This window comes from Ictidomys tridecemlineatus, unplaced genomic scaffold (assembly GCF_052094955.1).
Source record: "Ictidomys tridecemlineatus isolate mIctTri1 unplaced genomic scaffold, mIctTri1.hap1 Scaffold_110, whole genome shotgun sequence".
Lineage (NCBI taxonomy): Eukaryota > Metazoa > Chordata > Mammalia > Rodentia > Sciuridae > Ictidomys > Ictidomys tridecemlineatus.
In genome coordinates, this window is record NW_027521036.1 from 695,379 (window position 1) to 712,420 (window position 17,042).

Here is a 17,042-nt window from a genome sequence, read left to right on the forward strand (position 1 = left end):
TTTTCCATTCTGTGGATGGAACCAAGGGCCTTATACATGCTAGACAAGCACTGTACCACCACAGTCTCACTGCTTTGCCCAGGCCAGTCTTGAACTTGGGATCCTTCTGCCTCAGTCTTCTGAGCAGCTGGGATTACAGATATGCACCACTGTGCCTGGCCTAATATATAGTATTTTTTTAAGATAACATTATTCTTTAAGGAGAGAGTCTGTGTCCTATACCTATAGGAAGGTAGATTCCCATGCCTATAATCCCAGCATCTCAGGAGGCTGAGACAGGAGGATCGCAAGTTTGAGGCCAGTCTCATCAATTTATCAAGGCTCTACAGTGAGACCCTATCTCAAAATGAAAAAATAAAAAGGGATGGGGATGTAGCTCAGTGGTAGAGCATCCCTGGATTAAACCCCCACTGCCAATAAATACATAAGTCAATAAATAGATAAATAATTCCCTCTATTGATGCTGCGAGTCAAGCCAGAGAATACATCCAACTAACACTCAAGAAATTCTCTGTAGCCAAAAAACAATCCTTAGCTCTCAGCAACGTTATGGTATTATGGACTATAAACTCTGGAAGAATTGTTCAGGATTGTTTATTCCAATCATCTCATTATATAGTTGGCCACACTAAGACTCAGAGGGCAGAACAGATAATCCCCAAAGCTCATGAATGCCATGGTAGACCTAGGACCAAGGCCTCCTGACAGGAAACCAGTATCCCAAGTTCACCAAGGTTGTCCCTTACTTGGAGTTGCTTCAAAGGAGAAGGGATTTGTCCCCAAGCAGGGGACACCTGCTACGGCCTCCCCAGACTCTCAACAGCTTCGAGCCTAGTCCCCGTGCTCTGCTGGCCTTGCCCCAGGCCACCCCTAGCTGGCCTCCTAGGCTGGCCTCAGCCTGCCCCCACTCCAGGCCCCTCAGCAGCCTAGGCCAGGTGCTCCGTGATGGCTTCCTGTGCTCACAGGCTCTGTTTGTTGGCTCTGTAGCCCCTTCCTCACACCCCAGCACACCGGAGGCACTGAACAACAGCATGGGACTCCAGGGGCCAGCCCTCAGTTTGCTCTCAGAGGTTGGCCAGCCCTCCCCAAACCCACCACCTGGAGCACAGGAACCAGCAAGACCCTGGAGACACCCCCCTCAGCACTCCCCCCAGTTTCCCCTCCTACACTCACCCCTTCCCCAGCAGCGGGTCCTGCCGCAGCTGGGGGAGAAGCCAAAAAATCAACAGGTGGAGTCCACAGTGAAGCCCTGTAGGCCTCAGGCTGAAGGGGACCCAGGCTCCCCTTGTCCCAGCTCAACCCCCTTCCCAGCCCCAGCCCAGGGGAATGTGGGCAGTGGGTCCAGATGACAGTGCCTCATGGAAGGACTTGGAAACTGCTGAGGTTGGGATGTGGGGGGGGGGAGGAGGGAGGTTCCTAAGTTTGTCCCTGAAGGTCTCCAAGACTATGATAAAAAGTCCAAGGCAGACAGACCACAGACCTTGACTTCACACCGGCCACTCTCCACATGACGTTAGAGCCAGGTCCTCACATGGTCTTTTTTGTCAAACGGGGCCTGCCTACTGTGAGCCGTGGCCCAGGGCTGTGTGGAGGTGGAAAGGAGCTGTCATTAGGGTGCACTGCCTGGTGGGTAGGGTGGGCAGGGATTTGGGCGACTCAGTCATTCTAGGTCACTGGGGCCTGAGGGGTTTCTTGGGAAATAAGAGCTTCAGTTCTCCAATCTGGACAGTCTCTGGAAAACTGGGACACACTGGTCATGCAAATAGTAGGCTCCACTGTGTGTCTCTGAAGACTCCCTCCCACCCACATGACTCCTACAGTGTTTTGCTGTGTAGAAGACTCCCCCCACAAATCTCCCTGATTCTTCTTCAGGAAACTTCCTGGCCTTATGTCACTGGGCATCTTCTTCTCCATCCTCTTCCTCTCTCTGCATTTGTGTCCACAGGTGTTCCTGCCATTCTAGGCCTTGTCCCTTCAGTCCCAGTGCACAGGACCCATCGTCTCTTCTCAGAGTTCCCTGTGTCCCTGCTGCACACCCACACACTGACCATTGCTTTTTCACACTGTCTAAGCACATGGACTCACCCCCATCTCACACACACACACACACACACACACACACACACACACACACACCCTGTTCACCTGAACCTCAGCAGGAAGGATTTCAGTGTGGCTCAGGCACCTGCTGCCCCACAGTAGGATCAGGCCTCAGATATAGGTGAGAGGGGAAGTCACACACTTTTCCTCCTCAGGAGCAGAGCCTTTCAATCTAGAAGAGTGGTGAAGATCAGGTGTCATCTGGGAGAGGAGGGTCAGCTGCCATGAGTTCTTTGTAGCCCATGGTCTGCTTCAGGGGCCCCTGGGTGGTTTCCTTTCCCCAGAGCCCCTGCCATCGAGGCCAAGGCAGGCCAGGCCAGGAGCCACACACCCCTGAACTCCATCCTGTTGGTGCTGGACCTAAGGTGCTGGTGGAGTGTGTGCACTGTGTCTATTCTGGGGGGCATCAGTGGTGAGGAAGCAATGGTGGGGAGCAGCCCCATGGAGGCAGTTCCTTCTCTTCAGCTGGGGACATGCCCTGAGCTGGCTAGGGCAAGGGACACAGGCATGGAAAGGACACTGCCCTCTCCTTGGGCCCCTGGGTGCTGGCTCACACTACCCCTCCTCAGCCCCAGAGGAAAGCTCCATCAACAGAATCCCTTCTATCCTGCTGCTGGGGCCATGTTGATCCAGCACAGCCAACCCCCCAGAAGCCCTCCTTGTGGTGGCCTCAGGAACACAGACTGAGGGAGGCCAGAGAGCTGGAGTGAGGGAGAGATGGATGACTCAGAGGCCCACAGTGCAGGAGAGAGACAGCAGAGCTGGAGAGAAACGGTGCAGCTCAGAGATGGAGATCAAGAGACAGACGCCGGGCAGGCACCCCTGTAGGTCAGCAAGATGGCGTTGCAGTAGACAGACCAAGCAAGCAGGCAGGACCCTGAGAAGAGCAAGGGCCATGCCAGAGAGGACGGCCAAACCAAGACAGAAAGAGGCAGAAAGCAAGCCTGGCTGAGAGAGAGAAGGAGGAGCAGCAGAGGGAAGAGAGACAGAGAAACAGGACTGGGGTGGCCACAGGAAAGAAGGGGCCAAGGAAATCAGAGGTAGCAAGAGAGGCCTGTGGGGCCAGGATGGGTGGCCGCAGTGCCCCTTGGGCTCACAGACACAGGGCTGCCCAGCTTGGCCAGTCAGGGCTGTTTGCAGAAGGAAGCCCCAGCTCTGTGGTCAGGCTCCCCAGGCCTGGCAGCGGCGCCCCCTGCACTTCATGACATTCTTGTTCCAAGCTGTGAGAGAGGAGGTCGGGATGTGGAGGCCCAGCAGCGCCTCTGCTTCCACCCACAGGTGGCCGGGGCCTGGGCTGGGGCCCGGACAGCTGAGGGGGCTATGCAGGAAGGCAGCCAGCAAAGCCTGGCCACAGAGGCTGCCGGTCCTCCAGAGCAGAGGGGGATGGTGGTGGCAGAGGGACCTGGTAGCCTCTGGCCAAGCTCTGGGGAGGAAGGTGAAGGGGTAATGTTGTCCCTAACTCTGGGTAATCTCCAGGGAGGGCCCTCCTTTCTCTGTGGGCCTTGATCTCCCCATTATCCCCAGGAAAAGCCAACTCAGGCAGGTGAAGGCCATGGAGAAGCTGAGAGTATGTGCCCTGGCTCCAGGGACAGCTGCCACTCAGCCCCAGCTGTCTATGGCCTTATGAGTGTGAGCCCAGGATTACTAGATTGTTAGAGTTTATTTTCAAAGTTATAAATCTGGATTTTTATGCAGAAAACTCCTTTCAATGATGGCACATCATTTGTTCTTGATGTAGGCATGATGGGAGCCAAAGGAGACACTCAGAAGGTTCTAAGTGGCCCAGGTGCCTGTTTATGGCCGTCTCTGGGGCCCACCTCACCTCTGACCATTGGCACACGGATAGCTCCATAAGCATCCTGAGCAGAGTCCAAAACTTGCCCAATGTCATGCCTTTGGAGAACTGGCCAAATGTTCCACCAGGAGAAAGCCACCTGGCACCCGCACTTCTTGGGTGGCGACACATGGTCCAAAATGCCAGGCCCCTGGATGGCCTGTTTACTGGCCAGGGGTCTTGCTCTCTCTTTTCCTTCCAAAGCCCCCACCTCCTCCTATCTCTGTTCTTCAAAGCTTTGGGGAAACCCTCTGCCTGAGCCTGATCCAAAGGCCTGGTCCAGCCCACACATGGCCAGAGCTGGCCTGGACCCACAACCACTGATAGTGCTGTCCTTCCTTCCACTGGCACTTGAATTTCCAGGACAGCACCCTGGCAGGGCCTGGTGCAGAAGAGGAGGGACGGGAGAAAGGGGACAGTGTGTGCTAGTGTGTGCTGAGAGTGGCCTTCCTCAGGCCTCGTCCACCCCACCCCTTCCCAGTCTGTAGCCCATGTCGCCAGCCAAGCATCACAAGGGTTAACTGGATCCCCCCAGCTGGGATCCTGGAATCATAGGACTGGAACAGACCTTGGAAGTCATCTGTCAGGGGTAGAGGAGTGATTTTAATGACCCAATTCTGCTGCACTGGAAGCACCTCTCGCCCCCACCTCCAGCCTGGGTTGAGGAAGAGGTGAGGCCAGCAAGGACCGTGAGGCTGGGAGCCCCTGAAGGGTACAGCCTGGCCGCATGGGTCCCCTCCTTGACAGTGCCAACCCTACCCCCAGTAGTGCCACGGGTTGGGAGGAGCACACAGCCCTTGGCTGAATAATTGACTAACAGGCAGGACTAATGGTAGCAGGAGAGACTGTTGAGGGACAGCATGATGAACCCGGAGCCAATGCCGAAGACCGTAGGCGTAGCATTGTTCAAAGTCACTAACCTAAGGAGAGGCTCCCACTCTAGCAGACTCTGCTCTTCATTTTTTTAAACTTTTATTTTTAGTTGTAGATGGACACGATCCTTTTATTTTATTTATTGTTATGTGGTCCTGAAGACAGAACTCACTGCGTCACACGTGCTAGGCAAGTGCTTTACCACTGAGCGACAGCCCCAGTCTGACTCTTGAGTTCTTTAGGCTTCCTAGTCCAGCCTATGCTTCCCAGTCTTCTCAGTTCCATTCACAGGTGACCTTCAACAAGAAGTCTCCCTCTGACACTTCTGTGGACAGAATGAGGAGAAAAAAATGAGCTGGTTGCAGCAAGAAGGCTTCAGGTCAAACATCAAAAAAGACTTCCAGAATGTGGGACTCACCACCGAGGCAGGTAGCTAAGTCTCCTGGACTGAAGAGCCCGAAGCCCCATGGATGGGGAAGTAACATCAGAGCTAGGTGAGGAGAGGCTGGGGTGACATTTCTCCTTTGGCTCCAAAGATGGTGGGAGTAGCAGTGCACCTAATTTCCAATCTACTCGTCTGGAGAGAATGGAACCCAGGAATGTTCCCAGCCCAAGGTTGAAGTTGCCGATTGGAGGTGGAAGACCATGGTCCCTACTGCTTTATTTTCTTCCCCCAAAACCACTCAATGGGTAGAATCCAACCAAGGCAGATGGAGCCAGAGAAGCCCCTGAATTAACGTGGACTTGTTGGCTCAAGGCCCCAGGGTGGGTAGGGCTGGGCTGGAAGACAGAGAAGAAACTGGTGGGAGGGGGACATCGCAGGAGCCACCTGTCTCCATCCCAAGGCAGGGGAAGCGAGAAAGACAAGGCTGTCTCTTGGGAACTCTCCATATCACTTTACAGGGTGTTCCTAGTTTCCTTATTCTCCACTTTAAGAGTCCTGAGGGTTTAATGACACTTTTAAGTGGCATATTCTATGGGGAAGGTCCCATTGGCTACAGGCCCAGCCTGTGTCATTTCCATTTCAGCCCTTTTCCCACAGCCAAGAAGGACGTGTACCCCAGGCCAGGAATCAAAGTTCGAAGGCAACTGAACGTTCCTCTTATTATCCATCCTTTATCTTTCCTGCTGTAGTACCACACTCTCTTTCCTTCTGCCCTATCCCAAAATGGAAATGAAGTCCTCTTTTGTCCCTGAAGTGAACAAAGCTCAGGTTAGCAAATGAGCCTACTGTTCAGGAGGTAATCCTGGCACCCTGCCACTTGTCCTTCCCCACCACTTCCATCCCCAGTGTGTCTGTCCTGGGAACTGGCCTAGGCTGTGTGGATTGAAGAGAGGCCTGGGAGGAGGCAGATGGAGTGGGCCCGAGCATCTCAGAAGGAGGGGAAAGAAGTATGGAGAGGTGGGACTGGGGGGCCTTGGGCCAAGTCGGATAATAAACACAAACCCCCGGCTGATGGAGCCCAGAGTATCGATCTTTAATCACTTGGGGACATGCACATATGCTAATGAATTTCTCTCTGTTCCCACAAGGTCCCTCTAGAGCCATCCCCCTCTGGGCAGGAGGCCGAGCTGGCCGTTTCGGGGCTGGGGGCAGCTCTCTGCATCTTCCCAGCCTGTTCCTCCTACTCCCCTTTCTCCCTGGCAGCTGGCTGGGTCTTCCCGCTTGGTGGGGGCGGTGGAGGTCGGGGAAGGCTTGAGGACAGCTGTGTGCTCCAAGTGCCCTTAGACAATACTGTCCAACCCCTGTAGGCTTTGGGTCATTCATCTGTAAAAGGGGAAAATCACATCACACCTGCCTCATGGGTTTGAGGATGAAAGAGAAACATAGAAGAGAAGCACCTGACCTAAAACCCGGCACATACTAGGTGCTCAGTTTGTCCAATTTAGTCTCCTTCTCTGCTTGGAATGTGACCCAGAGAAAGGGGCCCAGGAACTCTTGGGCCTCAAGAATGAGTGATGCAAAATGGTCCCCTAGGTGGGGTCCTAGGTTCGATGCCCTGGGGGGGGTGGAGGGAAAGCCATTGAATGAACTTGATGAGGAATGAACAGCCTTCTGCTTGCACTGTTCATGTCACAATTCCCAGCACCACGTGCAGGGACTGCAGGAGTCCGCTAGCCCCAGAGGTGGCGGCTGTGTGGACTGACATGCCCCGCCTTAGTGTATCTTATTGCCTAAAGACAAAGGGCAGTTCCCCGGGCACAGTACCAGACTGCAGGGGGAGCCATCTGTGTCTCCAGATGGCCACAGCTGCCAAAACCCTGGCCATGGCTCTGCCTGCGCCCTCCCTGTCCCCTGCCCGCTGGCCGGCCACCTATGGTCCATGCAGACTCTGGCAATGGATGTGGAGATGCAGGGACTAGAGGGAGACGCTAAAGACAGTGGGAGAGTTTTTCTCAGAGAGCTGGCAGGTCAGCAGCGGGGAGACCCAAGGGGATCAACTAAAGGGCATAGTGCACTTAGGAAGGATACCCAAAGGGGCTAATCAGTGCTTCCTGTGGGACATGGACTCAGAGCCATAGCTCTAAGTTTCTGTGCATGACAGGCTATTTGATAATGATGCTGGAGTGGGGTTCCCTGCATAGGGTTCAAGTTATGCAGTGACTGCAACTTGTTTTCAAACCTATGGCTTAGAATCTTCCTCTGGTTCCTTTCTGCGGGGACATGCTAAGGTTGTATGATCGTAGAGACTTGCAGGAAAGTTCATCCTCTTACCTGACCTATATCCCATGTACCTTTTAGTTCTACCTGTGATCTCCATAGAAGCTAGACCAGTACTCAGCTTTGCGCCCTACCTGGTGACATGGAAGTGATGGTCAATGTACATGTATCCTTTCTCCTCTCCTGGCCTCAGTGTCTCTAACTGTACAATGGGAAGAATTAGATTCAACATATTCCAAACACTCTCCCATGTTTAAGTTCTTCTTGCAAGCCAGAGGAGGGCCAGTTTCAAAGACTGACCTTGGCACAGTTACAACAGAAAGATCTTCACAGAGGTGAGCTCAAAGAGGATGACCCTGTTGCCTGGAAGTACTGTGATGGTTGTCTGCAGCTTTGTGGATACTGACTAGCTGTGTGACCTTAGGGAAGTGTTTTGCCATCTCTGAGCTCAGTTTTGTCATCTATAATGAGCAGAGCTGGCAGTAATCCCTTACGAGATGTTGCCTCTATCATTATAAAGCTAAGTTCAGCAACTGGTTCTAAAATGGGGTGAGGCCAACTCAGTTCTGCTTGATCCCAGCCTCAGGGGCCCCGGCCTCTTCCTTTCCTGTAACTCTCCCTACAGGTGCCACACTCCAATGCTTGCATTCCCCGGGGTGTTGATGGATGGGACCCAGACCCACAGCATGGCTCTCTAGAGCAGTGTAGCTCAGCCTAGCCCTTCTCTGGCCAGAGGCCCCACCACGTCCCAGCTGGATGACAGCCTAGATGAGCCTCTACCCCAGGGTCAAGGGCTGCTGGAGGCAAGGCTGACCCACAAGGAGAAGGAGGAGCTGGTGGTCCCTGTGTGCCTCACACCTCCATTTCTGCCCATGGCTCTCTCCCATCAATGGACTGATGTCTTCCAGTTCTGGAAGCTGGGGACTCTAGGATCATGGAGCTGACAGCCCCAGTGTGCTGAGAACCTGCCTCCTGGTCTGGAGATGGCCTTCTTATTGTGTCCTTGCATGGACAATGTCAGAGAGGAAGCCAGCTCCTTAGTGTGGGGTCCCTTCTTAGGAGGGTTACACTGTCCTCATGACACTGGAAGTGAAGGTTTCAACACCCAGATTGGGGAGACAGGCAGAAACACCCTGTCCACAGCAACTGTCCTCCTCCTGCCTCTGTTCATGGAGATTTCGAGAACACCAGGCCTCAAAGACCGCATTCATGACAACAGCAGGAGTGAAGAAAAGGAGGCAAGAGAGCTGTGGGCACTGGCCAGGCCGTGACATTCCCACAGTGAGAACAGCTGACTTCCACGGGGCCTCCCCGTGGGCGAGGTTGTGGCATGCACCAGCTAAAGCAAGGCCACACACAGGGGCCAGGAACCGGAGGGCACCACTGTCTCTGTCTTATAGATGGAGAAACCAGGGGTCACAGGCGGACTCAGTGGCCCAAAGCCGGGCAGCCTGCAAGTGGCAAAATCTGGACTTGAACCTCGGATTGTCTGCCACCAAGGTTGATCCTCCCAGCTTGAGTGCTCCAGAGACTGCCTTGGATTGATTCCCACCTCTACCCTGGCAGCCTGACACCACTGCCCATGTGCCAAAACTGACAGAGGCATTGCAGGGCTTCTAGGCCCTCGAAGTTCACATCCCTGCCTTCAGGGTGAAGGAAGGGGCAAAGAAAAAATATGTGTTTTTTTTTTTTTTTGTACTGAGAATCAAACTCAGGAGCACTCAGCCACTGAGCCTCATCCCAAGCCCTTTTTAAATGTTATTTAGAGACAGGGTCTCACTAGGTTGCTTATAGCCTCACTGAGTTGCTGAGGCTGGCTTCAAACCTGCAATCCTCCTGCCTCAGGCTCCTGAGCCGCTGGGATTACAGGTGTGCACCACTGTGTCCGGCAGCATTTTTGTTCTTTATTTTTCAATTTTTTTGTTCTGTGTATGTCTGATCTTAGAATCAGGATTTTAGTTTCAAAAATGAATTGGGAAATGTTCTTACCTCTTCTATTTCCTGGAAAGGGTTGTATAGAACCAGTATTAGTTTTTTGTTTTGTTTTGTGTTTTGGTACCCAGGGGTGCTTAAGCACTAAGCCATACACAGCTCCACCTTTTTAAAATATTTTGTTTAGACAAAGAGTCTCTCTAAGGTGCTGAGGCTGGTCTCAAACTTGCTGTCCTCCTGCCTCAGCCTCCCGAGCTGCTGCAGGGATCACCAGCATGCACCACTGCGCCCGGCCACAGAGCAAAGAATATGTGGAGAAATGTTTGTGGTGGATGGCATATGGGAACACCAGGTTACAAAAGGGGGTGTCCAAAAGAAAAGAAACGAATGGCCTGCAGGTCTATGGGAAGAGAAATATAATTGAAAACCACCATCAGATTCCACCCTGCCCCTGTTCCAAGGGCCACCTTCAAAATGAGCAAAAGATGGCCAGTGCTGGGGAGGACGGGGAGAAAAGTGAGGGCTGGTGAGCTGTGGCTGGGAACATCCAAGGATGCAGTCACCCAGAAACAGCATGGAGGTTCCATAAACAAAAATACAATGACCAGGTGATCCAGCAAGCCTGCTTCTGGAGATTTCTCCAAACATATTGACACCCTAGATGTGGAAACAGAATCAATCTCTCTCTCTCTCTCTCTCTCTCTCTCTCTCTCTCTCTCTCTCTCTCTCTCTCTCTCTCTCTCATACACACATTCACAATGCAACATTATTTTATTCAACTTTAAAATAGATGGAAATCCTGTCACATGCTCCAACATGGGTGAACCTTGAGGACATAGTTTCACAAGCCACACACACAGTACAAATCCTGCAGGATCCCACTCACATGAGGAACGTGAAATAGTCAGATTCATAGAATCAGAGAACAGGATGGCTGCTGGGACTGGCAGAGAGGGAGAATGCAGAGCTGCTGTGTAATGGGTAGAGAGTTTCAGTCCTGCAAGATGGAGGATTTTAGCCAGGTGCAGTGACACATGCCTGTCATCCCAGCAGCTCTAGAGGCTGAGGCAGGAGGATCACAAGTTCAAAGCCAGCCTCAGCAACAGCCAGGCCCTAAGCAACTCAGTGACACCCTGTCTCTAAATAAAATACAAAATAGGGCTGGGGATGTGGCTCAGTGGTCAAGTGCCCCTGGGTTCCATCCGCAGTACAAAAAAAAAAAAAAGTTAAGCTGGGTGCATTGCCACATGCCTGTTATGACAGCTACTCCAGAGGCATGAGGAACACCAATCCAAGGTCAATATGGGCAACTTGGCACAGTCCTGTCTCAACATGAAAAGGTCTGGGGATGTGGCTCAATGGTAGTGCACTCTTGAGTACCCAGACCAATAAAAAGAATATAAAGTCACCAATGGCTTTCCCTGGTTAGTAGGACTCTGGATTCTATTTTCTTGTGTGTGGTTTTGTAATCTCTATAGAAAGTGTGCATTACTTTTAAAATTTCCTCTGTCCCTCAAAAAAAAATGAAGAAACAAAAGAAAGCAACCAACCAAGAAAACTGGCAGATTCGGAGTGACACACGCAGAGGTTCTGTCCCAGCTGTAGCTCTCACTGGCTGTGTGACTGTGCACAAGTCACCCCGGGCCCTGAGACGCAGTGTTTGCACCTGCGTGCTGGGCACTGCACTACCATATGTCTTGGTCTTGGCTGCAGAACCAACTTTTCTTTTGGATCCTCAAGGGAGATGGAGAACCAAGGTGAAGGAGCCGGCACCCATCTAGAAACAAAGCCTCTGGGGACAAGCATGCTTTGAGTGGGGCCCCAGGCCAACCATAACTACCTTCTCCTGCCAAATGAAGACAAGGACGAGAGTGGGGCTGGATCTCTCTGTGGCCTCCGTTTCTGAACCTGGAAAGTAAGAGTGTTGGATCCTCTGTCCTGGGTCAGGAGCACTCAGGGACAGCTGCTGGGGTATCCTCCAGGCCTCCTTGGCAGCAGGACAACAGGACTTGGATTTAGCTGTCGGCTTCTCCCACCTGGCCCACTCTGCCAATCACCACCAACTCTAAACATCTTCCCTGATCCTGGTGACTGACGTCAGTTTGGCTAGGACAAGTGGTCAATCAGGGGGTGAAACCGTGCCCCACAGAAGCTAAGCCCTAAGCCTAGAAGAAGCCTCAGCTTGTCCAAAGGGGCTGCAGGTTCACTGGCAGCAGATCCCAACCCCTTTCCAGCAACCTTGAAAAAGCTTGCAAGCAGAACCAGGCACTCTGACTCTAGCTCGTAATCAGGCACTGGGGAGGCTAAGGCAGGAGGATCACATGTTTGAGGCCAGCCTCAGCATTTTAGTGCAACCCTTACTGACATCCTGTCTCAAAAAAAAAAAAGAATTAAGGATGCAGTCTGATTGTAAAGCACCCATGGGTTCAATCTCCATTGTCCCATTCCCTGCAAAACATCCTGCAAGCAGAGGGGTAGGGACCTCTGCAATTGACCCTGCAGAGGCCTCTCCCTGTGCCAAACTACACGCTCTTCCACTTTAAACCTCTGTTTTCCTTCCAGCACCCTCTCCATCTTTCACTGCATTGGTCCGATGCAGCCCCATGTCCCAGGGGCTTCTCTTGACCAGGGAGTCTGACATTTTGGAGTGTTCAACATGCCACATCTAACTCCTCACACCACCTGGCCCTGCCCTGTGCAGTCCAGGCCTGCTTCCCAGAACTTGTGCTCCCGGCCTGCGCTGAGACTGCCTCTCAAAAGGAATCATCATCATGGCTTTCTAACTCCATTGTCTCTTTGTTTTGTTTTGTCTTTTCTAAGAAATGGAACCCAGGGACACTTTGCCACTAAGCTACATCCCCTGCCCTTTTATTTTCTCATTTTGACACAGGCTGGAAGCCGGACTGGAATTCTTGATCCTCCTGCCTCCACCTCCCAAGTCACTGGGGTTACAGGTGAGCAGAGCTGTGCCGAGCTCAGCCTTTGGTTTATAGGAACATTCACACTCATGCTCACTCCCCATGGGACAAATGACTCACAGAGTTCCCATCTCTCCATCTCTCTGTCTCACACGTATCAGTATATTATCCTTCTCTTGCCTTGATCCCTTGCTCAGTCTCCCAACTCCCCCAGTCTCTGCTTGTCTTTACACCTCATGCCATTTTTTTCTCCCCACATCCACCCCCCATTTCTTGACTTTCTCTGTCTCTCAGTGGCTGGGGCTTCTTCTCTCTTGAGCTCTGGATCTGGCCTCCTCTCCAAGTTGCCCTCCCTTGCTCTTCGTGCTCCCTGTGAGGGCTGAGAATGACCCTCATCTTGCCTCTCCCTGGAGTGAGCAGGGATATCTGGAACATGCTCCAGTGACACTTTCGGGAATTTCAACCCATATCTGGGGGCCATGCTGAGCCACGACAGAATGGATGGTTGGCAGGTGGCTCCAGGCCTGGCTCTTTTGGGGAAATCCCCTTCCTGTTTTGCCAGATCCTTCCTGAATCTGGCCTTGGGAATAATTGTCCCAATTAAATCTTGAGGGAGGACAAAAATTGCTGTATATTTCTTGAGCTTCAGGAAGCCAAAAAAACTTGTGGCCCAGGACATACAACTAGGCAAATGGCAGATCCAAAGAAAGGGTCAAGTCTGCAGAGAAACACCCACTGCTTTGGACTGTCTGCACTCCAGCTGCATTGGGAACCCAGGTGCTCTGGGCCAAGGAACCCAGAGGGGTGTTGCATAAAGTAAGGACTCAGTCCACAGAGAATTACTCAAGTCCCACTTTAAGGAAGAACCTGGGAAAATGCAAGGACAGACTCTAATAGATGCTAATGTTTGGAAGAGTTGCCATTTGCAAAGTTGTCTCTCCTCCATCATTGCATTCGCCCTTTTCCTGACAACCAATGTCAATAGTGATCCATCTCCTGCCCCTTGTGTGCTGGGGAGTGAATGGCAGGCAGGGGTTAGAGTTGGCTCATCTGACCCCTCATTCACAGTCTTCCCACATGTCTCTCTGGCATCAGGGCCCCTAGCAGCTCAGTCGCTCTGTGACCAGGAAAGTTGGTAAAGAGCACAGGACCAACATGAGGGCCTGCCCAGAGCCACCTCCCAGGGCAACACCTCTCTTCCAAACAGGTAGAGCACCATGGGCAGGGAAGAGACGTGTCCCCAGTTCTGAAAGTGGCCATCTTTCCTTCCAGGACCCAGACGCAGGGATTGGCTGGCCTAATGTGGGCACAGGGGCTTTTGTGAGGGAAGGGCAGAGGGGCTCCCCTCTGAGAGCAATGCTCGAGAGGAGAGAAGCTGGCATGACCCAGAGACACCTGGCCTTGCTTCCTGCCATCAACCCTTACATTGAACCCAGGGATGCTTAACCACTGAGCCACATCACCAGCCCTTTTATTTATTTATTTATTTATTGAGACAAGGTCTCACTAAATTGCTTAGGACCTTACTAACTTGCTGAGGCTAGCCTCCAGTTTTTGATTCTTTTGCTTCAGCCTCCTGAGTCACTGGGGTTACAAGTATGCACCCCACACCCAGATGAACTGGCTTATTAAGGAACATTACCTGTTTCCTATTTCTCTGCCCCGTATTATCTCAGTCCCATGAAGGCAAGGATTCTTTTTTCATTTGGGACAGTAAGTTTTGGAAGGTCCTAAAATTCACTGGGTCTGTCTCTGCATTGCTTCACACCTGTTATTGCATCATCAGCTAACTGACAGTGCTAATCAATCACATATACAGGATCATTTTTAAATCATGAAATATAATAAAATGCTCAGAAGCTAAAGATTTATATTTCAATTTATTTTTTCGGATTTCAATTTAATTAGCAATAAGCAGTATAATTTCAAGGTGCAAAATAAAAGCAAAGCAAATTACTCTTTAGTGAAGTTTTCCACTCCCATCCCCTTTTTCTTTGTATCTTTACAGGTTTAAATACCACATACCAATACAGCAAAATATTGCATTACACATACCTTGTTTTGTACCTTGCTTTTTTCTACCCAGTAGATCTTGGGGATTTTTCCATATTGGTACATAGGAAATTTCCTCATTCTTCTTCAAAGACCATGAAATCTAAATTTCAATTCAAATTCTATGAAGTCCTGGATTAGACTTTTCATCTCTTCCTGACTAGGACCCTTATGTGTTTGTTTCTTAAAGATCAGTTAAGATCTTTAATTGGCATATCAATTCAGACCTCCAAGAAACAAATACCAGGACAGATTTAGGAAGATAAGAGATTTACCAGGGGGAACACATGTGAAGGGCAGAACCCATAGAAAACATGGATAGATAGGGAAAGCCTCTGGGTCATAATACAGGTCTGAAACTGGTGAAAGGGAAAGAGAGAAGGAAGAATTGTGCCAAGGAGCCTCAGACTGCAATAGCCCTAAGAAAGTTTCAGCTAGTTCAATAGGGAGATCAGAAAGTATTACCCATCAGAGGAGGCATGAGCTGAGAAGGAGTGACCCAACTTCTGTTATCCCACTGTGCCGAGTTATTGGCTGAAAACAGCTTGGGTAGCCTGTGGCCTTGCCAAGAATACTGTGGGGGATCCAAACCTGCAGCAGCTTGAGACTGTTCATCAACCTCACTCCTTGCAGCAAATTCTCTTGGAGGAGGATCTCTAAATGGTGCATATCCATGACCACCACATGGTCCCCAAACCATTGCAAAGATCATCTCCACATATTTGGAAGCAGCTCCCGTGAGCCTCTCTTCCTGAAAAGAAGCTTTGAAAAGGGAAATTAACAGGCCAATAGCAGCCCCTGTTGCTGTAGTTGATTTTCAGGCTACAAATGGTTCTCATCTTCTCCCTCATCTCCATTCTAAATTCCTCTCACCCCCAAGTATGACATCAGCAGGTTCTGGTGGTTTCTCTGGTGGTGTGACCCAAACCTTCATTTCAGGAAAGAATGAACCCTTTGTACGTCACACCCTTCTCATATGTGTATCCATAGTAACAAGGAACCAGCAGAGAGCCAAGAAGCAATCTAGTGCATTAGTTGGGATCTGCACATACTCCCTTCTGTCCCCATCATATAAAAATCATCCTTGTCAGTATGGTGATTATTCTTTTCATCTGATGGTCTCTGGGCATAAGTCACTGAAGTCTGCCAGGCAGCAGACATAGGTTGTGGTTCAAATGAATTCCTGCTTTTTACTCTAAATTCTTCTCTAGGGAACCCAGAAAAGCCCAGTTGCCTCTGCTTGGCTGCAGGCAGGGTTTGGTGAGGCTTCTTCTGGGGCCCTGGCCCTGTATGAGCACTATGGGTTATCAGAAGTCTAGGTGGCCAGGTGGAGATGGGACTCTTGAAGATGTTGCCTTTTCGGGCACAGAAAAGATAAAAAAGCCTGAGTAAGTCACTGGATAAGACCAACTAGGTACTGATGCTTCCATCTCTTAGTTCCCTAGTGTACATATTCTTCCTATTAGAGATAATGTCATAGAGCAGTCTTATTTAGTGCATATATTGCACCCCAAAAGACGCAACTGCATCTTTGCAGATTATACCAGAAAACTGCAACTTTGCTGTACCTCTAAGGAGATCATTCTACCATTCCATGAGGTTAGCTCTTCATAGATAATACACATATGGGGTAATGTGGTATGTGATAGGATAAGGGGTGGGTCTCATGATCAGAGCCCACTCCAGCACATTCTTCACTATGAAGTGAGTCACCTGGTCAGACATTTGTTGTATGATATTCCATGTCTATGGATCTGGCACTCCATTAGCTCCTGGATTGTGGTGGCAGAGGCTGAGGCTCTGGACAGAAAAGCCAATCTATACCCAGAGTAGTTGTCTATCCCTAGTAAGGATGAACCACTTGCTCCTCCAGGCTGGAAGGAGCCCAATACAGTCAACCTGCCACCAAGTAGGTAACTAGTATCCTCATAGAATAGTCTCTGCTGCTGGCAGTTTAGATAGTCAGAGGCAGCAGCCACTAAACTGGCCTTGATAGGTGGGAGTCCTTGTTGCCCATGTTTAACCGGAACCTTTGTCACTGAGGCTGCTAAATTTATGTGTCCCTGGTTCCAGATGTGGGATGGCTGATGAAGAAGTTGACTAAAATCAAGTAGCACAACCCTGTAGTCTACTTGGGTTTTCAGTGCCTCCTCCATGAAGGCCATTAGCCTTCAGAACAGAACCCTTCACATTCTGTCTACTTCTATACTTTCATCCACATGCCTCTACCTGGACCTTTATGTCTCCATTCTTCCAGTTCTCTTCTTTAGAGGTCCCTGACATGATGACCAGGCTGTTGGTCATTGCTCAGAAATATACATATATTCAGACACTGGGCCATTTTTCCTTTCACATAAAATATATGTCATGGTTCACAGCTCACAGCTGTACCCATTGGAAAGATTTTCCCTGTCTACAGGCTTTCCCTGAGTGTGGGTGTAATGCAATCCCAACTCATTTCCAGCTAATTCATACCCCAAGCTTCTATCCAGAAACTATATATGGTCTTTCCTCTTTCTTTAGCTGGTTGTATAGAATCCCAATCTGCCCAGAGAGCTGGAATGCAACCCTGGTGGAGGACACGGAGGACTAGGCAACCTGTTCTTGGAATTCTTGTGCCCTCTGGTCCTGCCCAGTCTGGTCCTGGATGTACCATGTCTAACTTAGATTG